This window comes from Coffea arabica, chromosome 2c, assembly GCF_036785885.1.
Source record: "Coffea arabica cultivar ET-39 chromosome 2c, Coffea Arabica ET-39 HiFi, whole genome shotgun sequence".
Lineage (NCBI taxonomy): Eukaryota > Viridiplantae > Streptophyta > Magnoliopsida > Gentianales > Rubiaceae > Coffea > Coffea arabica.
In genome coordinates, this window is record NC_092312.1 from 32,094,729 (window position 1) to 32,107,448 (window position 12,720).

The window sequence follows — 12,720 nt, forward strand, 5'->3', positions numbered from 1 at the left end:
GCATCGGAGCCGGCGACGGAGGTGGTGGCGGGGGAGGATGAAGAAGAAAAGGGGAAGGGAATTTTTTTTGTTGTGTTTTGGATATTTTAAGTGTGTAGGTTAAAAAATTTAATAAGTTTTTGGGGTTCCTGTAGCACAAGTTGTTAAAAAACTAGTATAATAAAAACTTAGTAAAAAACAGACCTTCCAAACAGGCCCTATTTTTTGTTTTATTCTTTCCTATCTCTTTTTCTTTTCGTAGTATTAATAAGTGTGAAAAATAAATTTGAAAAAAATTTAGTTTTATGTTTTGGGATCTTTTAAAGTGAAAAAAAATGATGACTAACCATTCCAACTTTTTTATTTTTAATTATATATAAAAAAGGTAAATGCATTTAAAATTTTTTTTACTATACTAGTTAGATTAACAATGAGGTAAAATGCCTAGAAAATAATGTTAGGGATTAAAGCGACTGTATCACTATAATTTAAAGAAATAAAGTAACAATAATAATTAGTAATGCTATAGAATAAAAGGGTATTTTTGTTCAAGATTTATTGACATGTTGAGTTGAATTATTTATGAGTGTTAAATGACCAAAAAATCACATTAGGGGGTAAACTGATAGTAGTGATATAGTTTAAGGGGGTAAAATGATAATAGCCCTTTTAATTACTTGCATACGCTTAAAAATGTCATGTACACCAGTATAATATTAAATTAAAAAAATACTAGAACAAATTGAAAGAGTGAAGAAAATTTTGAAGAAAAAGAAGTAGGAAAAAGGGAAAAATATAAAAGGTATACCTGGATTTTTTTAGTTACTACCAAACATTTCATGGGTTCAAAAAAAACCCATTATCATTAACTAATAATAGTGAGAGTGAATGATAAACTTTCAGTAAATAATTAGTTTTAGATTAGTTTTAGTTTCTTGGTTCAGCAATAAAGTTGGCCATCATAAGAGAAATTGAAGGAATTTTTCACAATCATATGCACAAAAATTAAATATTATTAAAATTAGAAAATGATGGCATCGGATTCATGTTTTGAGAAAAGAAATTTGGCATTTAATGTCTTATTGTCTCTTGGTTCTTTATGTTCCCCTAATTGAGCATTTACCTAGATGATGATTAATTTATCAACCCAATCTAATGTATAGACATATATGCAATTTAGTCCTTTAGAAAGTCCTTCAAAAAAAAAAATCCTTCAGAAAGTCCCACATTCCTCTGCTACGTAATTCACCTATGATCAATGTTTTTAAACTCGGACCGGCCAGTGAACCGGAGAGGGGGGCAGTTCACGGTCCGACCGGTCGGACCGGCCGGTTCAACGGTTCTCTGTTTTTTTTTTTTTTTTTTTGCAGCTTTAATGCTAAATATTTCATAGGTCTTCACTGTACAGTCTACATTGGAACTTGACGGTTAATGTACATTCTAACATGGTTATTAATAACTTAAGTCCCTAAAATACATTCATCAATATAACTTAAAACTAAATTTAAGTTGAGATAATAATAAATTTTTTAAAAATTATACATGAAACCTGGAATGACAAATATAACTAAAATATCATAATTCACCGCAAGTTTTCATAAATTCATTACAAACATAAATAGATATAGCCCAAATATTCACCAATTATCACAAACAAAAACACACAAATAACTAAAATAAATATTGACATTCTTTCACAATTCCAAAAAAGTCCATAAAAGAGTTCAACTCATATTCAAGGCATACAATTTGAATAACAAATGTCCATCATTGGCATGACAAGGCATGAGCACCCCCTTCACAATTTCATCAATTTAACCTGAAAAAGTTAAAAAGTTTATTACAAAAAATATAAATCAAATTGGTGAAACTAAAAAAAAAGCCAAAAAATTTTGAAAAACAAAGATACAGCCAATTTCTATGATCATTCAACTAATTTCCTTGTGCTAATGGCAATATATCAAAAGAAAATTTTAGGTTAGGAAGTGAATAAATAGTTTTACCACTAATGTAAACAATCCAACACTTCTTACTTTTAGAGTATTAATAATCAACAGTAATTAAATAAGCTAAAGCTGCCAAACTTTATAGAATATAGCACCAAATAAATCTCCCGAGCTTTGAATGAAAGAGATATAATTTCTTATGATCCTAGTTGCTTTTAACAAATAAAAAGCAATTTATTTTGTAATTTTTTGTAGCCCGGATGGATTTAAAGAATATATATGTGTGTGTTATTGTCTAGGTAAATTGAACAAGCCATAAAAATATACCCAGTCATAACACCAATGATCAAGCCATAAAAATATACGAGATGAAATCTAAAAAAAAATAAAAAAAATCTCCTATAACTGAAGTATATTGCATATCTCCACAAAAGACAAACATTTGAGCCGTATGAACTTTGAACATTTGAGCAGAAATTAGTTTTTGGTCACAGAAATTAATTGAATAAAAAAAGGGCATACGGTTGCATACTATAATTATAAATCATAAATTAGTTGCATACGGTTATTGTCACAAACAATATCAATGGAACAAAAAAAGGGCATTCCAAATATTAATTCCAGAAAAATACAAAATTAAAAAACCAAACATGACTAATTTTATTAATTTGATGCTTCATCCAAAAAATAACTTCTCCAAACATGACTGCCAAATAATTTATGATTCATAAACGGATGAAAATTTGGAGGAAAAAAAAGAAGAAAATACGAAAAATCCACTAAAGATAATATAGAAAACAAAAATCAAGAAAAGGCAAAAAAAAGCCGTATGAACTTTGAACATTTGAGCAGAAATTAGTTTTTGGTCACAGAAATTAATTGAATAAAAAAAGGGCATACGGTTGCATACTATAATCATAAATCATAAATTAGTTGCATACGGTTATTGTCACAAACAATATCAATGGAACAAAAAAAGGGCATTCCAAATATTAATTCCAGAAAAATACAAAATTAAAAAACCAAACATGACTAATTTTATTAATTTGATACTTCATCCAAAAAATAACTTCTCCAAACATGACTGCCAAATAATTTATGATTCATAAACGGATGAAAATTTGGGGAAAAAAAAAAGAAAATACGAAAAAATCCACTAAAGATAATATAGAAAACAAAAATCAAGAAAAGGCAAAAATTAAACTTACCAAGATGCAAAGCTTTGGAGTCCCGTCTAAAAATAATAGTGTGCTGATCTTGTTGTGGATATTTGGATGTGGAAGGATGATGAAGAAAAAAAAATAGATTAACTGGAAATTGAAGGAATGGAGGAACTGAGAAAGTGAGAAAGTGAAGTGAAGCCAAGGAGAAATGAGAAATGGTGCCGTCGCCCGTCTGTGCGTTTGTGGCTTTGTGCGGCTGAGAAAGAAATTAAGAAAGTGAATTGAATGAATGGTGCCGTCTGAAGCCAATGCTAGGGTTTTTTTAATTTAATCTAATTTTATATTTTGATTAGATTAAGTATAATTCTACACAAGAAAAAGCTTGTCCCTCGATTGTAGATTGGTGGTAAGCATACTCCTTGTGATCATGATGGCCTGAGTTCGAATCTTAGCTGCTGCCTCTATTGTTATTATTGTTTTCAATTTCAGGTCTATTGCTTGAAAATTTATGAACCGGCGGTTTACGGTTTAAACGGTTTTTAACGGTTCATCCGGTTCATCCGGTTCTTAGCGGGTTTTCATTAGTTTCCGAGTGTGATGCTGGACCGGACCGTTGATACTACCGGTTCGCGGTCGAACCGGCCGGTCCGGTCCGGTTCTGAAAATGAGCTACCGGTTGCCTACCGGTTGCCAAAGCCTATGTGGACTCGTAAGCTTTTCACAATGGTCCCACGCTGAGTTGTTGTGATTGTAGTGGTTCTGCCCAATGTTTTCAGAACCAGACCGGACCGGCCGGTTCGACCGGTCCGACCGCGAACCGGTAGTATCAACGGTCCGGTCCAGCATCACACCCGGAAACTAATGAAAACCCGCTAAGAATCGGATGAACCGGACGAACCGTTAAAAACCGTTTAAACCGTAAACCGCCGGTTCATAAATTTTCAAGCAATAGACCTGAAATTGAAAACAATAATAACAATAGAGGCAGCAGCTAAGATTCGAACTCAGGCCATCATGATCACAAGGAGTATGCTTACCACCAATCTACAACCGAGGGACAAGCCTTTTCTTGTGTAGAATTATACTTAATCTAATCAAAATATAAAATTAGATTAAATAAAAAAAACCCTAGCATTGGCTTCAGACGGCACCATTCATTCAATTCACTTTCTTAATTTCTTTCTCAGCCGCACAAAGCCACAAACGCACAGACGGGCGACGGCACCATTTCTCATTTCTCCTTGGCTTCACTTCACTTTCTCACTTTCTTAGTTCCTCCATTCCTTCAATTTCCAGTTAATCTATTTTTTTTTTCTTCATCATCCTTCCACATCCAAATATCCACAACAAGATCAGCACACTATTATTTTTAGACGGGACTCCAAAGCTTTGCATCTTGGTAAGTTTAATTTTTGCCTTTTCTTGATTTTTGTTTTCTATATTATCTTTAGTGGATTTTTTCGTATTTTCTTTTTTTTTTTCCCCAAATTTTCATCCGTTTATGAATCATAAATTATTTGGCAGTCATGTTTGGAGAAGTTATTTTTTGGATGAAGTATCAAATTAATAAAATTAGTCATGTTTGGTTTTTTAATTTTGTATTTTTCTGGAATTAATATTTGGAATGCCCTTTTTTTGTTCCATTGATATTGTTTGTGACAATAACCGTATGCAACTAATTTATGATTTATGATTATAGTATGCAACCGTATGCCCTTTTTTTATTCAATTAATTTCTGTGACCAAAAACTAATTTCTGCTCAAATGTTCAAAGTTCATACGGCTTTTTTTTGCCTTTTCTTGATTTTTGTTTTCTATATTATCTTTAGTGGATTTTTCGTATTTTCTTCTTTTTTTTCCTCCAAATTTTCATCCGTTTATGAATCATAAATTATTTGGCAGTCGTGTTTGGAGAAGTTATTTTTTGGATGAAGCATCAAATTAATAAAATTAGTCATGTTTGGTTTTTTAATTTTGTATTTTTCTGGAATTAATATTTGGAATGCCCTTTTTTTGTTCCATTGATATTGTTTGTGACAATAACCGTATGCAACTAATTTATGATTTATAATTATAGTATGCAACCGTATGCCCTTTTTTTATTCAATTAATTTCTGTGACCAAAAACTAATTTCTGCTCAAATGTTCAAAGTTCATACGGCTCAAATGTTTGTCTTTTGTGGAGATATGCAATATACTTCAGTTATAGGAGATTTTTTTTATTTTTTTTTAGATTTCATCTCGTATATTTTTATGGCTTGATCATTGGTGTTATGACTGGGTATATTTTTATGGCTTGTTCAATTTACCTAGACAATAACACACACATATATATTCTTTAAATCCATCCGGGCTACAAAAAATTACAAAATAAATTGCTTTTTATTTGTTAAAAGCAACTAGGATCATAAGAAATTATATCTCTTTCATTCAAAGCTCGGGAGATTTATTTGGTGCTATATTCTATAAAGTTTGGCAGCTTTAGCTTATTTAATTACTGTTGATTATTAATACTCTAAAAGTAAGAAGTGTTGGATTGTTTACATTAGTGGTAAAACTATTTATTCACTTCCTAACCTAAAATTTTCTTTTGATATATTGCCATTAGCACAAGGAAATTAGTTGAATGATCATAGAAATTGGCTGTATCTTTGTTTTTCAAAATTTTTTGGCTTTTTTTTTTAGTTTCACCAATTTGATTTATATTTTTTGTAATAAACTTTTTAACTTTTTCAGGTTAAATTGATGAAATTGTGAAGGGGGTGCTCATGCCTTGTCATGCCAATGATGGACATTTGTTATTCAAATTGTATGCCTTGAATATGAGTTGAACTCTTTTATGGACTTTTTTGGAATTGTGAAAGAATGTCAATATTTATTTTAGTTATTTGTGTGTTTTTGTTTGTGATAATTGGTGAATATTTGGGCTATATCTATTTATGTTTGTAATGAATTTATAAAAACTTGCGGTGAATTATGATATTTTAGTTATATTTGTCATTCCAGGTTTCATGTATAATTTTTAAAAAATTTATTATTATCTCAACTTAAATTTAGTTTTAAGTTATATTGATGAATGTATTTTAGGGACTTAAGTTATTAATAACCATGTTAGAATGTACATTAACCGTCAAGTTCCAATGTAGACTGTACAGTGAAGACCTATGAAATATTTAGCATTAAAGCTGCAAAAAAAAAAAAAAAAAACAGAGAACCGTTGAACCGGCCGGTCCGACCGGTCGGACCGTGAACCGCCCCCCTCTCCGGTTCACTGGCCGGTCCGAGTTTAAAAACATTGGTTCTGCCCATGGTAGGAAGAAATTCGCACTTTGCACACTAGAAGCAACCATGGAACTAGTGGAGTGCCAACCCCTAAGGGCACGTAACGTAATAAAAGCTGCAATATATTAGACTAGTGGAATTTGGATTTCATTAGGTTCAGCCTAATTAAAGCAAGACTCGAAATCCCAGTGTATACGTGAGCCGAGCACTAGTATATCATATAATAAGCTCATATTTTGAAAGTCAAAAAATGTTACTCCGCAGATTTTGGCGAGGGTGTGCTCGCGGGGGAGGGGAGGGTTTAAGATCCTCAACCGCACCTTCTGTCACCGATTGGCTGGATGGTGTTGGTTTATGGGTCTCCCTTAGATTAGTTTTCTGACTCAATTTGGCGATGACTTCTGAGTATTTCTAATCTAATTGTGTGTGTGTATTTATTCTGTCTATGGAAAAAAAAAAAAAGACCGCAGAACAATGATTGTTGTATCTGTACAAGTAGGATTGGGTGCAGATAACCTTATCTGTACAAGTAGGTAGGATTGGGTGCCCTTATCTGCCCTTATCTGTACAAGTATTATCTGTACAAGTAGGTAGGATTGGGTGCCCTTATCTGCCCTTATCTAATTGTGTGTGTGTGTTTATTCTGTCTATGGAAAAAAAAAAAAAAAAAAGACCGCAGAACTATGATTGTTGTATCTGTATAAGTAGGATTGGGTGCAGATAACCTTATCTGTACAAGTAGGATTGTGTGTCCTTATCTGCCCTTATCTGTACAAGTACAAGTAGGATTGGGTGCCCTTATCTAATTGTGTGTGTGTGTTTATTCTGTCTATGAAAAAAAAAAAAAAGACGGCAGAACAATGTATCTGTACAAGTAGGATTGGGTGCCCTTATCTGCATTCTGTCATGCACCTATCATGCCCACGAAGGGCACTAGGGTGCATGATAGGGTAGGATTGCAGAACAATGGTTGTTGGATTGCTTTTGATAACCCAAAATTTGGCTCACGAAACGAACACTTGTCGAACTATAGATTGCTTCATTATTAATTGTTTCTATTAAATTGTTTAACTCTATTTTCTTTAGAATCAGGTTTGATTTTGAGCGGCTAACATCCACATTTTGGTGTTTGATTTATCAAGGTACAAAATTTTGTAAAATAAAAAAGTCAATAAGTTATTTAACAATGTTTTCGTTGACATTAACAAATTCCTATCATGTACTTCATTCCATAAATACCAGAGTAAAAGAATGAGCATTATTTCTTTTAGCAACGCCATTTGTGAAGCCATTTTATGTTTATATGTTTTTGTTCTAGGCACTATCTTGAAAATTCACTAGGGAAATTTGCAGCTGGAAAAAATTTCAAGAATTTCAAGGATGCTCCTAAACTATATTCATTGACAATTTATGCCAAGATAATTTTACACACAATAGTTACATTTATGTGTCAAAAGTTGTGTGAAGTTACTATGGTTAAAGGTAATTTTAAATTATGCATTATTGTGCAGTTATGTTAATAATTTCTCATGTCCTTATGTTATTTTGTATTCTTATTTTCCCTTCATCCTTGTGTTTGGACGGCAGATTATTTGCCCAAATATATTTGCTTACATCACCATTACAATTTTCAATACACATTTTTATCTTCTCAATTACCTTTTTATTTCACATACATCACATCACAAAAAGTGTTACAGTAAAAATATCTCAAATAATTTACAATCCGAACACTTCTACGTAGAGATTTTCATAAATTGAGAGGATTACAATTCTTTAGTATATAAGTTAGTTTTTATTATACTACTTTTCATCCTTTACATACTTCTCATATTTCTTTCACCTTCTTCTTAACTAGATGTTTCAAATTCATTAATCTCCTCTTCAATACTTTTTTTTTCCACAACATAGGTACCAATTCCCACGTATTACGTAGGCCTCTCCCCTAGTTTTTATGTATGATCTAGTATATTTGTATACGCAAATTTGTTACATCAAATGAATGTGTGAGAACTTTAGTGCATGTACGTATACATTAAATCTTTTATGAAGTACACAATCTCGACCCTTTGTATTATTCTTAGCGTTTTGTATAACAAAAATAATGATTATTGATTAGTTCGGAAAAAGAATTTAGAGTATATATTATTCGTGACACTACTATACAACCGTGAGAAAAGAATATGTAGAAAAAAGAAAAAAAAAAAAGAGAGCGTTCGAGGAGGTTCCTATAATTGTTATTTTCTTTAATTGCTACCTTTTCTTTAATAATTGTTATTTTCTTTAATGGAATTGTCCTGGATTTGTGGGCATTGGATGTCTACATGCTTTATTGATAAATTTCGAATGCTTGCTCTTGTTGTCTCTGTATACTCCATCTACAAAGTTAGGAAGCGGGTGCTATTCCAGAATGAAAATGTATATGCTGTGGTTATAGTAGGTCAGATTATCGATACCATCTCATATATCAGAGCCTCATAGAGAGATGTGCTAGAGATTCAGGAGAATTGGTTGCTGATTGTTGAGTGGGGTATTTCCCATAAATGTTTTGATAGAGTTTGATAGATGAATAAAAATTTGTTGTTGTAAAAAGGTATAGAGAATCATTGATGTACAGTTAGCGTGCATATGTTACTTTATCTGCGCTTCAATTCTCTATCAATAAAATTTTGCAATTTTATTTAAAGATAAAAGTTAATTGCTACTTTTTCTTTTTTAATGTTATTATTATTCTGTTTCACCTGCTCTGTGTTTCACTGATATTTCATCTTTTTATTTTTTTTGTTATCTTTCTTTTTTTTTCAGCAAAATGCAAATTTTAATACTCAATGATGTAAAATGGTTGACTACGTCACACTAGACTATTAACTGGAGTAGATTCTTAAATTATTATGAAAAAAATGTTTATACAAGAGAGGTTATTTGTTGAGTCATTTCTAAAATTAGGTTGTCCAAATTGCATTCGGTGAATGCGAATTAAGTAAGTTCGCATTCGGTGAATGCGAGGTAGCATTTTTTTTATTTTTTTTTTAAAGTGTACCTTGCATTTGAAAAATGCGAGGTCCTTGATCTTTCAGTCAAAAGAAAAAGCAGAGCTCGTTGGACCTCCATTGAACTCTATTAGCTCATTTAATCAGACTAAGAAACGACAAAATTGGGAACTGCAAATTGAACCCAAATTCCATCCCAAATCCATCATTCAAATCTGCGGAGCAGCAACATCCATTAAGAGGAGGTACAAATTGGAGGCAATTTTCTTTCATCCTACGGCCTCGGAAGCTCTCGCCAAAAATTTCAAGCGTAGAAAAGCTGCAAAATGGAGACCATTATGTTGATGCTACAGGTATCATTCGGTGAATGAGGCAAGTTTTCTGATGCTTTTGTCCGGAGTCGAAAGAAGATGGCTTGGAGCCCGTTGTTATCTCCAAATGTTATTTTGATTTTTTTCTTTTTCTGGTGAAAAAATGACCCATGGCAGTGTATTTACAGAGGAATGACAGTGTTTTCCTATGGCTCATAGCAAAAATCCTATGGTTCATATTGGGAAAATCGTTCAATACGTTACTCACATTTTTTAAAATAATTTTTTTCGTTCCTCAATTATAAAAATATAATTTTACGTCACTTACAAATTCACATTAATCAAATTGATCCCTACCTAGGTTTTCGACTAGTTTTTTTGTCGAAATCCACCATATGCCTAATATATGATCATTTTTAGGGGTAAAATTATCAAACCAAAATTTACATAATTCGATCCATAGTCTATCACATTTCATAAAATGAATTATTTTGTTTCTCATATTTCACAAAATGAATTTTTCATCACTCACATTTCACAAAATAATTTTTTTCATCCTTATTGACCATGTGTACAAATAGTTTATTTTTTTCTAAACCCATGTATATATCTGTTTAATTTCACCTGAACAGTACGAATAGTATGTAATATGTTTTTATTTGATTTCACCTAAATAGCCTAATTGTAGTCGTACACATGCTATTCAATAGATATATACATGGGTTTAAAACTAACAATTTTATTTTAAAACCCCCGTATATATATATATATATATCTATTTGATTTTACTATGTGAACCTATTTAATATTTGTTACCTTTTCTTTTTTGGTAATAATTCATTTATTGAATTGTATGATAAGATCATCTAATTAATGAGTCCTAACTCGAATTCAATAGTCATACTAACAAATTGTAATTTAAATCTAGAGTTTCTACTCACCACCTTTAAAACCAACAGTTGAATTACTTTTGTGATTGTTTTAAAAATTTGAAAGTGCTAAACACTTACTTCTTTTTGTCATACTTTTTCTTTATTTATTTTTTTGTCCAAATAATTCGATATAAATATTCGATAATGTTCAGGATTAAACATCTTCTTTGTTTACAATTTTTGAGTAAAAGAACATGAACATAAGTGAAAAACTAACACTTTTTTCAAACTCATATATACATCTATATGTTATTCGTACTGTTCAGGTAAAATCAAATAGATATATACAGGGGTTTAAAAAAGAAAAGCTATTCATACATATGATCAATTAGGGATTACAAAATTTATTTTATAAAATGTGAGAGACTATGGATCAGATTATATAAATTTTGATTTGACAATTTTGCCATTAAAAAATGATCACGTACAAGAAATATGGTGGATTCTGATAAAAAATTAGTTAGAAACCTAAATAGGGATCAAATTTGACTAATGTAAAAATGAGAGACAAAAAAGTTATTTTACAAAATGTGAAAGATGTTTTGAACGATTTTTCCGTTCATATTTACACCTCATCCAGTGTCTTTACAGCGCCATTGTCCCCCTCTATTCTTGGAGCCCGTATTTTCCTATGAACCAACTTACAAATGGGTCTTTGTTTTACAATTTTTTTTTTTTATTTTGTTCGAAGAAGAAGTCGGTTTTTTTTTTTTTAATGTTTTGGCCGATCAAAACTAGAGAGTATGATGGTGACGAAATAGTGAAACTTTTACTTTAGCTTTTTGGTTTTTTTTTTTCTCAGCTTCTGATGTTGCAAAGTATATTAGTTTGTCTGTGTAAGTTGAGAAGATTGACCCATCTGCTAATCCGAGAAGATGTACCAATAATTAAACAAGCACAGACATTTTACCAGAATTTTTAGTTTTTAGCCTTGCAATCAACTCTTATAGCAAAGTACGATATCACAGTTTGCAGTGTTCTAAATTGTTGTGACTTGTTCAGTCACTAGAATAATGAGGAAGACATTAAGCATCTAGTCCCACGGGCAGTTTTTGTCGAAAACCAATAAATAGTTCTAGAATGTAGAAAATTAATAGCAAGGCCAGAGTCATTTTTTTTGAATTTTCAAATGGATCCGAAAAGGAACTGCACTATGTAATTCAATGCTTTAACATTCTCCTCTATCTTGCAAAGCTATTTTTTCTTGGAAATTATTTTAATCAATTAGTAGTAACTTACTTTTAGAATACTTATTCAAATAAACTGACTAGGGGTGGGCACGGGTCGAGTACCTGTCCCAAATGTGATTTAGCTGACCCGATCCTAACCTATCTGATCACTATTTTTTTTACCCTAATCCGCTCCACTTATCTCCGGATACCCGAGGACCGGGTACTCGAAAAAAAGGGGCAGGTCATCGAGTACCCGCCCTTATAATTCATGTTTACTAATATCCATTTTTCAAGCACAACAAATATCACTTTCCAATTAATTACTAAACCAGAATAATAAAACATAGAGAATAAGTGCCAAATTCAGCTTCGACATAAACAAAAACAGAAAAGGAAGTGCCAACCAAATCAACTTCAGCAACTCTTGGTTCTAGAAACAAATTCCCCCAACCTAACAACTTTCACAAGCCCACTAAAATTCAAGAAATCATAAGCTGAAAGAGATGCTACATGCTGATGCGAATAACTACAGAAGTACAGGCAAGTAAACTTTAATTATTTAAGAAGCATCAACAAAGTCAATAAGTGTGAGTTCTGCACTTTCCAACTCCACCTTTCTGTCACCTAGCAATGAAGCTATTCCCTCCCCCCTCCTTATTTTCTGATTTAATCCATTAAAAAATCCATTACTCCTATCAAGAATCTGGGTAGTGGGCATCACAGATTCACCGAAAATACTAGGGTTCACTTACGAGGTTGAGAGTTTGCATTGACGTTCCAGCGTTCTGCAGCTTCTGCTCGAGGCTTGCTTTGAGGAGCACCAGAAAATCAGGAATGGGTTGTGATTCTCTCATGATTCTAAGTGTATTTGTAGATGAAGTGATGAAAATTGAAGAGAAATTTGGAATTGTTGTGGTGAAAATTGGAGAGAAGAAGAGGAGATAT

The 12,720-nt window shown here is 31.9% G+C and overlaps 2 long non-coding RNA genes across 2 annotated transcripts; one reads left to right on the top strand and one right to left on the bottom strand.

Annotated features, from left to right (window-relative positions):
• Nucleotides 1–1,679: 1,679 nt before the first annotated feature.
• On the bottom strand, nucleotides 1,680–3,308 carry LOC140035308 (uncharacterized). The gene is made up of 2 exons (XR_011839348.1): nucleotides 3,134–3,308; nucleotides 1,680–1,798 (listed from the first exon to the last, which is right to left on the bottom strand). It is a non-coding gene; the product is annotated as an uncharacterized lncRNA (long non-coding RNA).
• A 429-nt stretch (nucleotides 3,309–3,737) lies between these two features.
• On the top strand, nucleotides 3,738–6,088 carry LOC140035309 (uncharacterized). The gene is made up of 2 exons (XR_011839349.1): nucleotides 3,738–4,487; nucleotides 5,825–6,088. It is a non-coding gene; the product is annotated as an uncharacterized lncRNA (long non-coding RNA).
• Nucleotides 6,089–12,720: the final 6,632 nt, after the last annotated feature.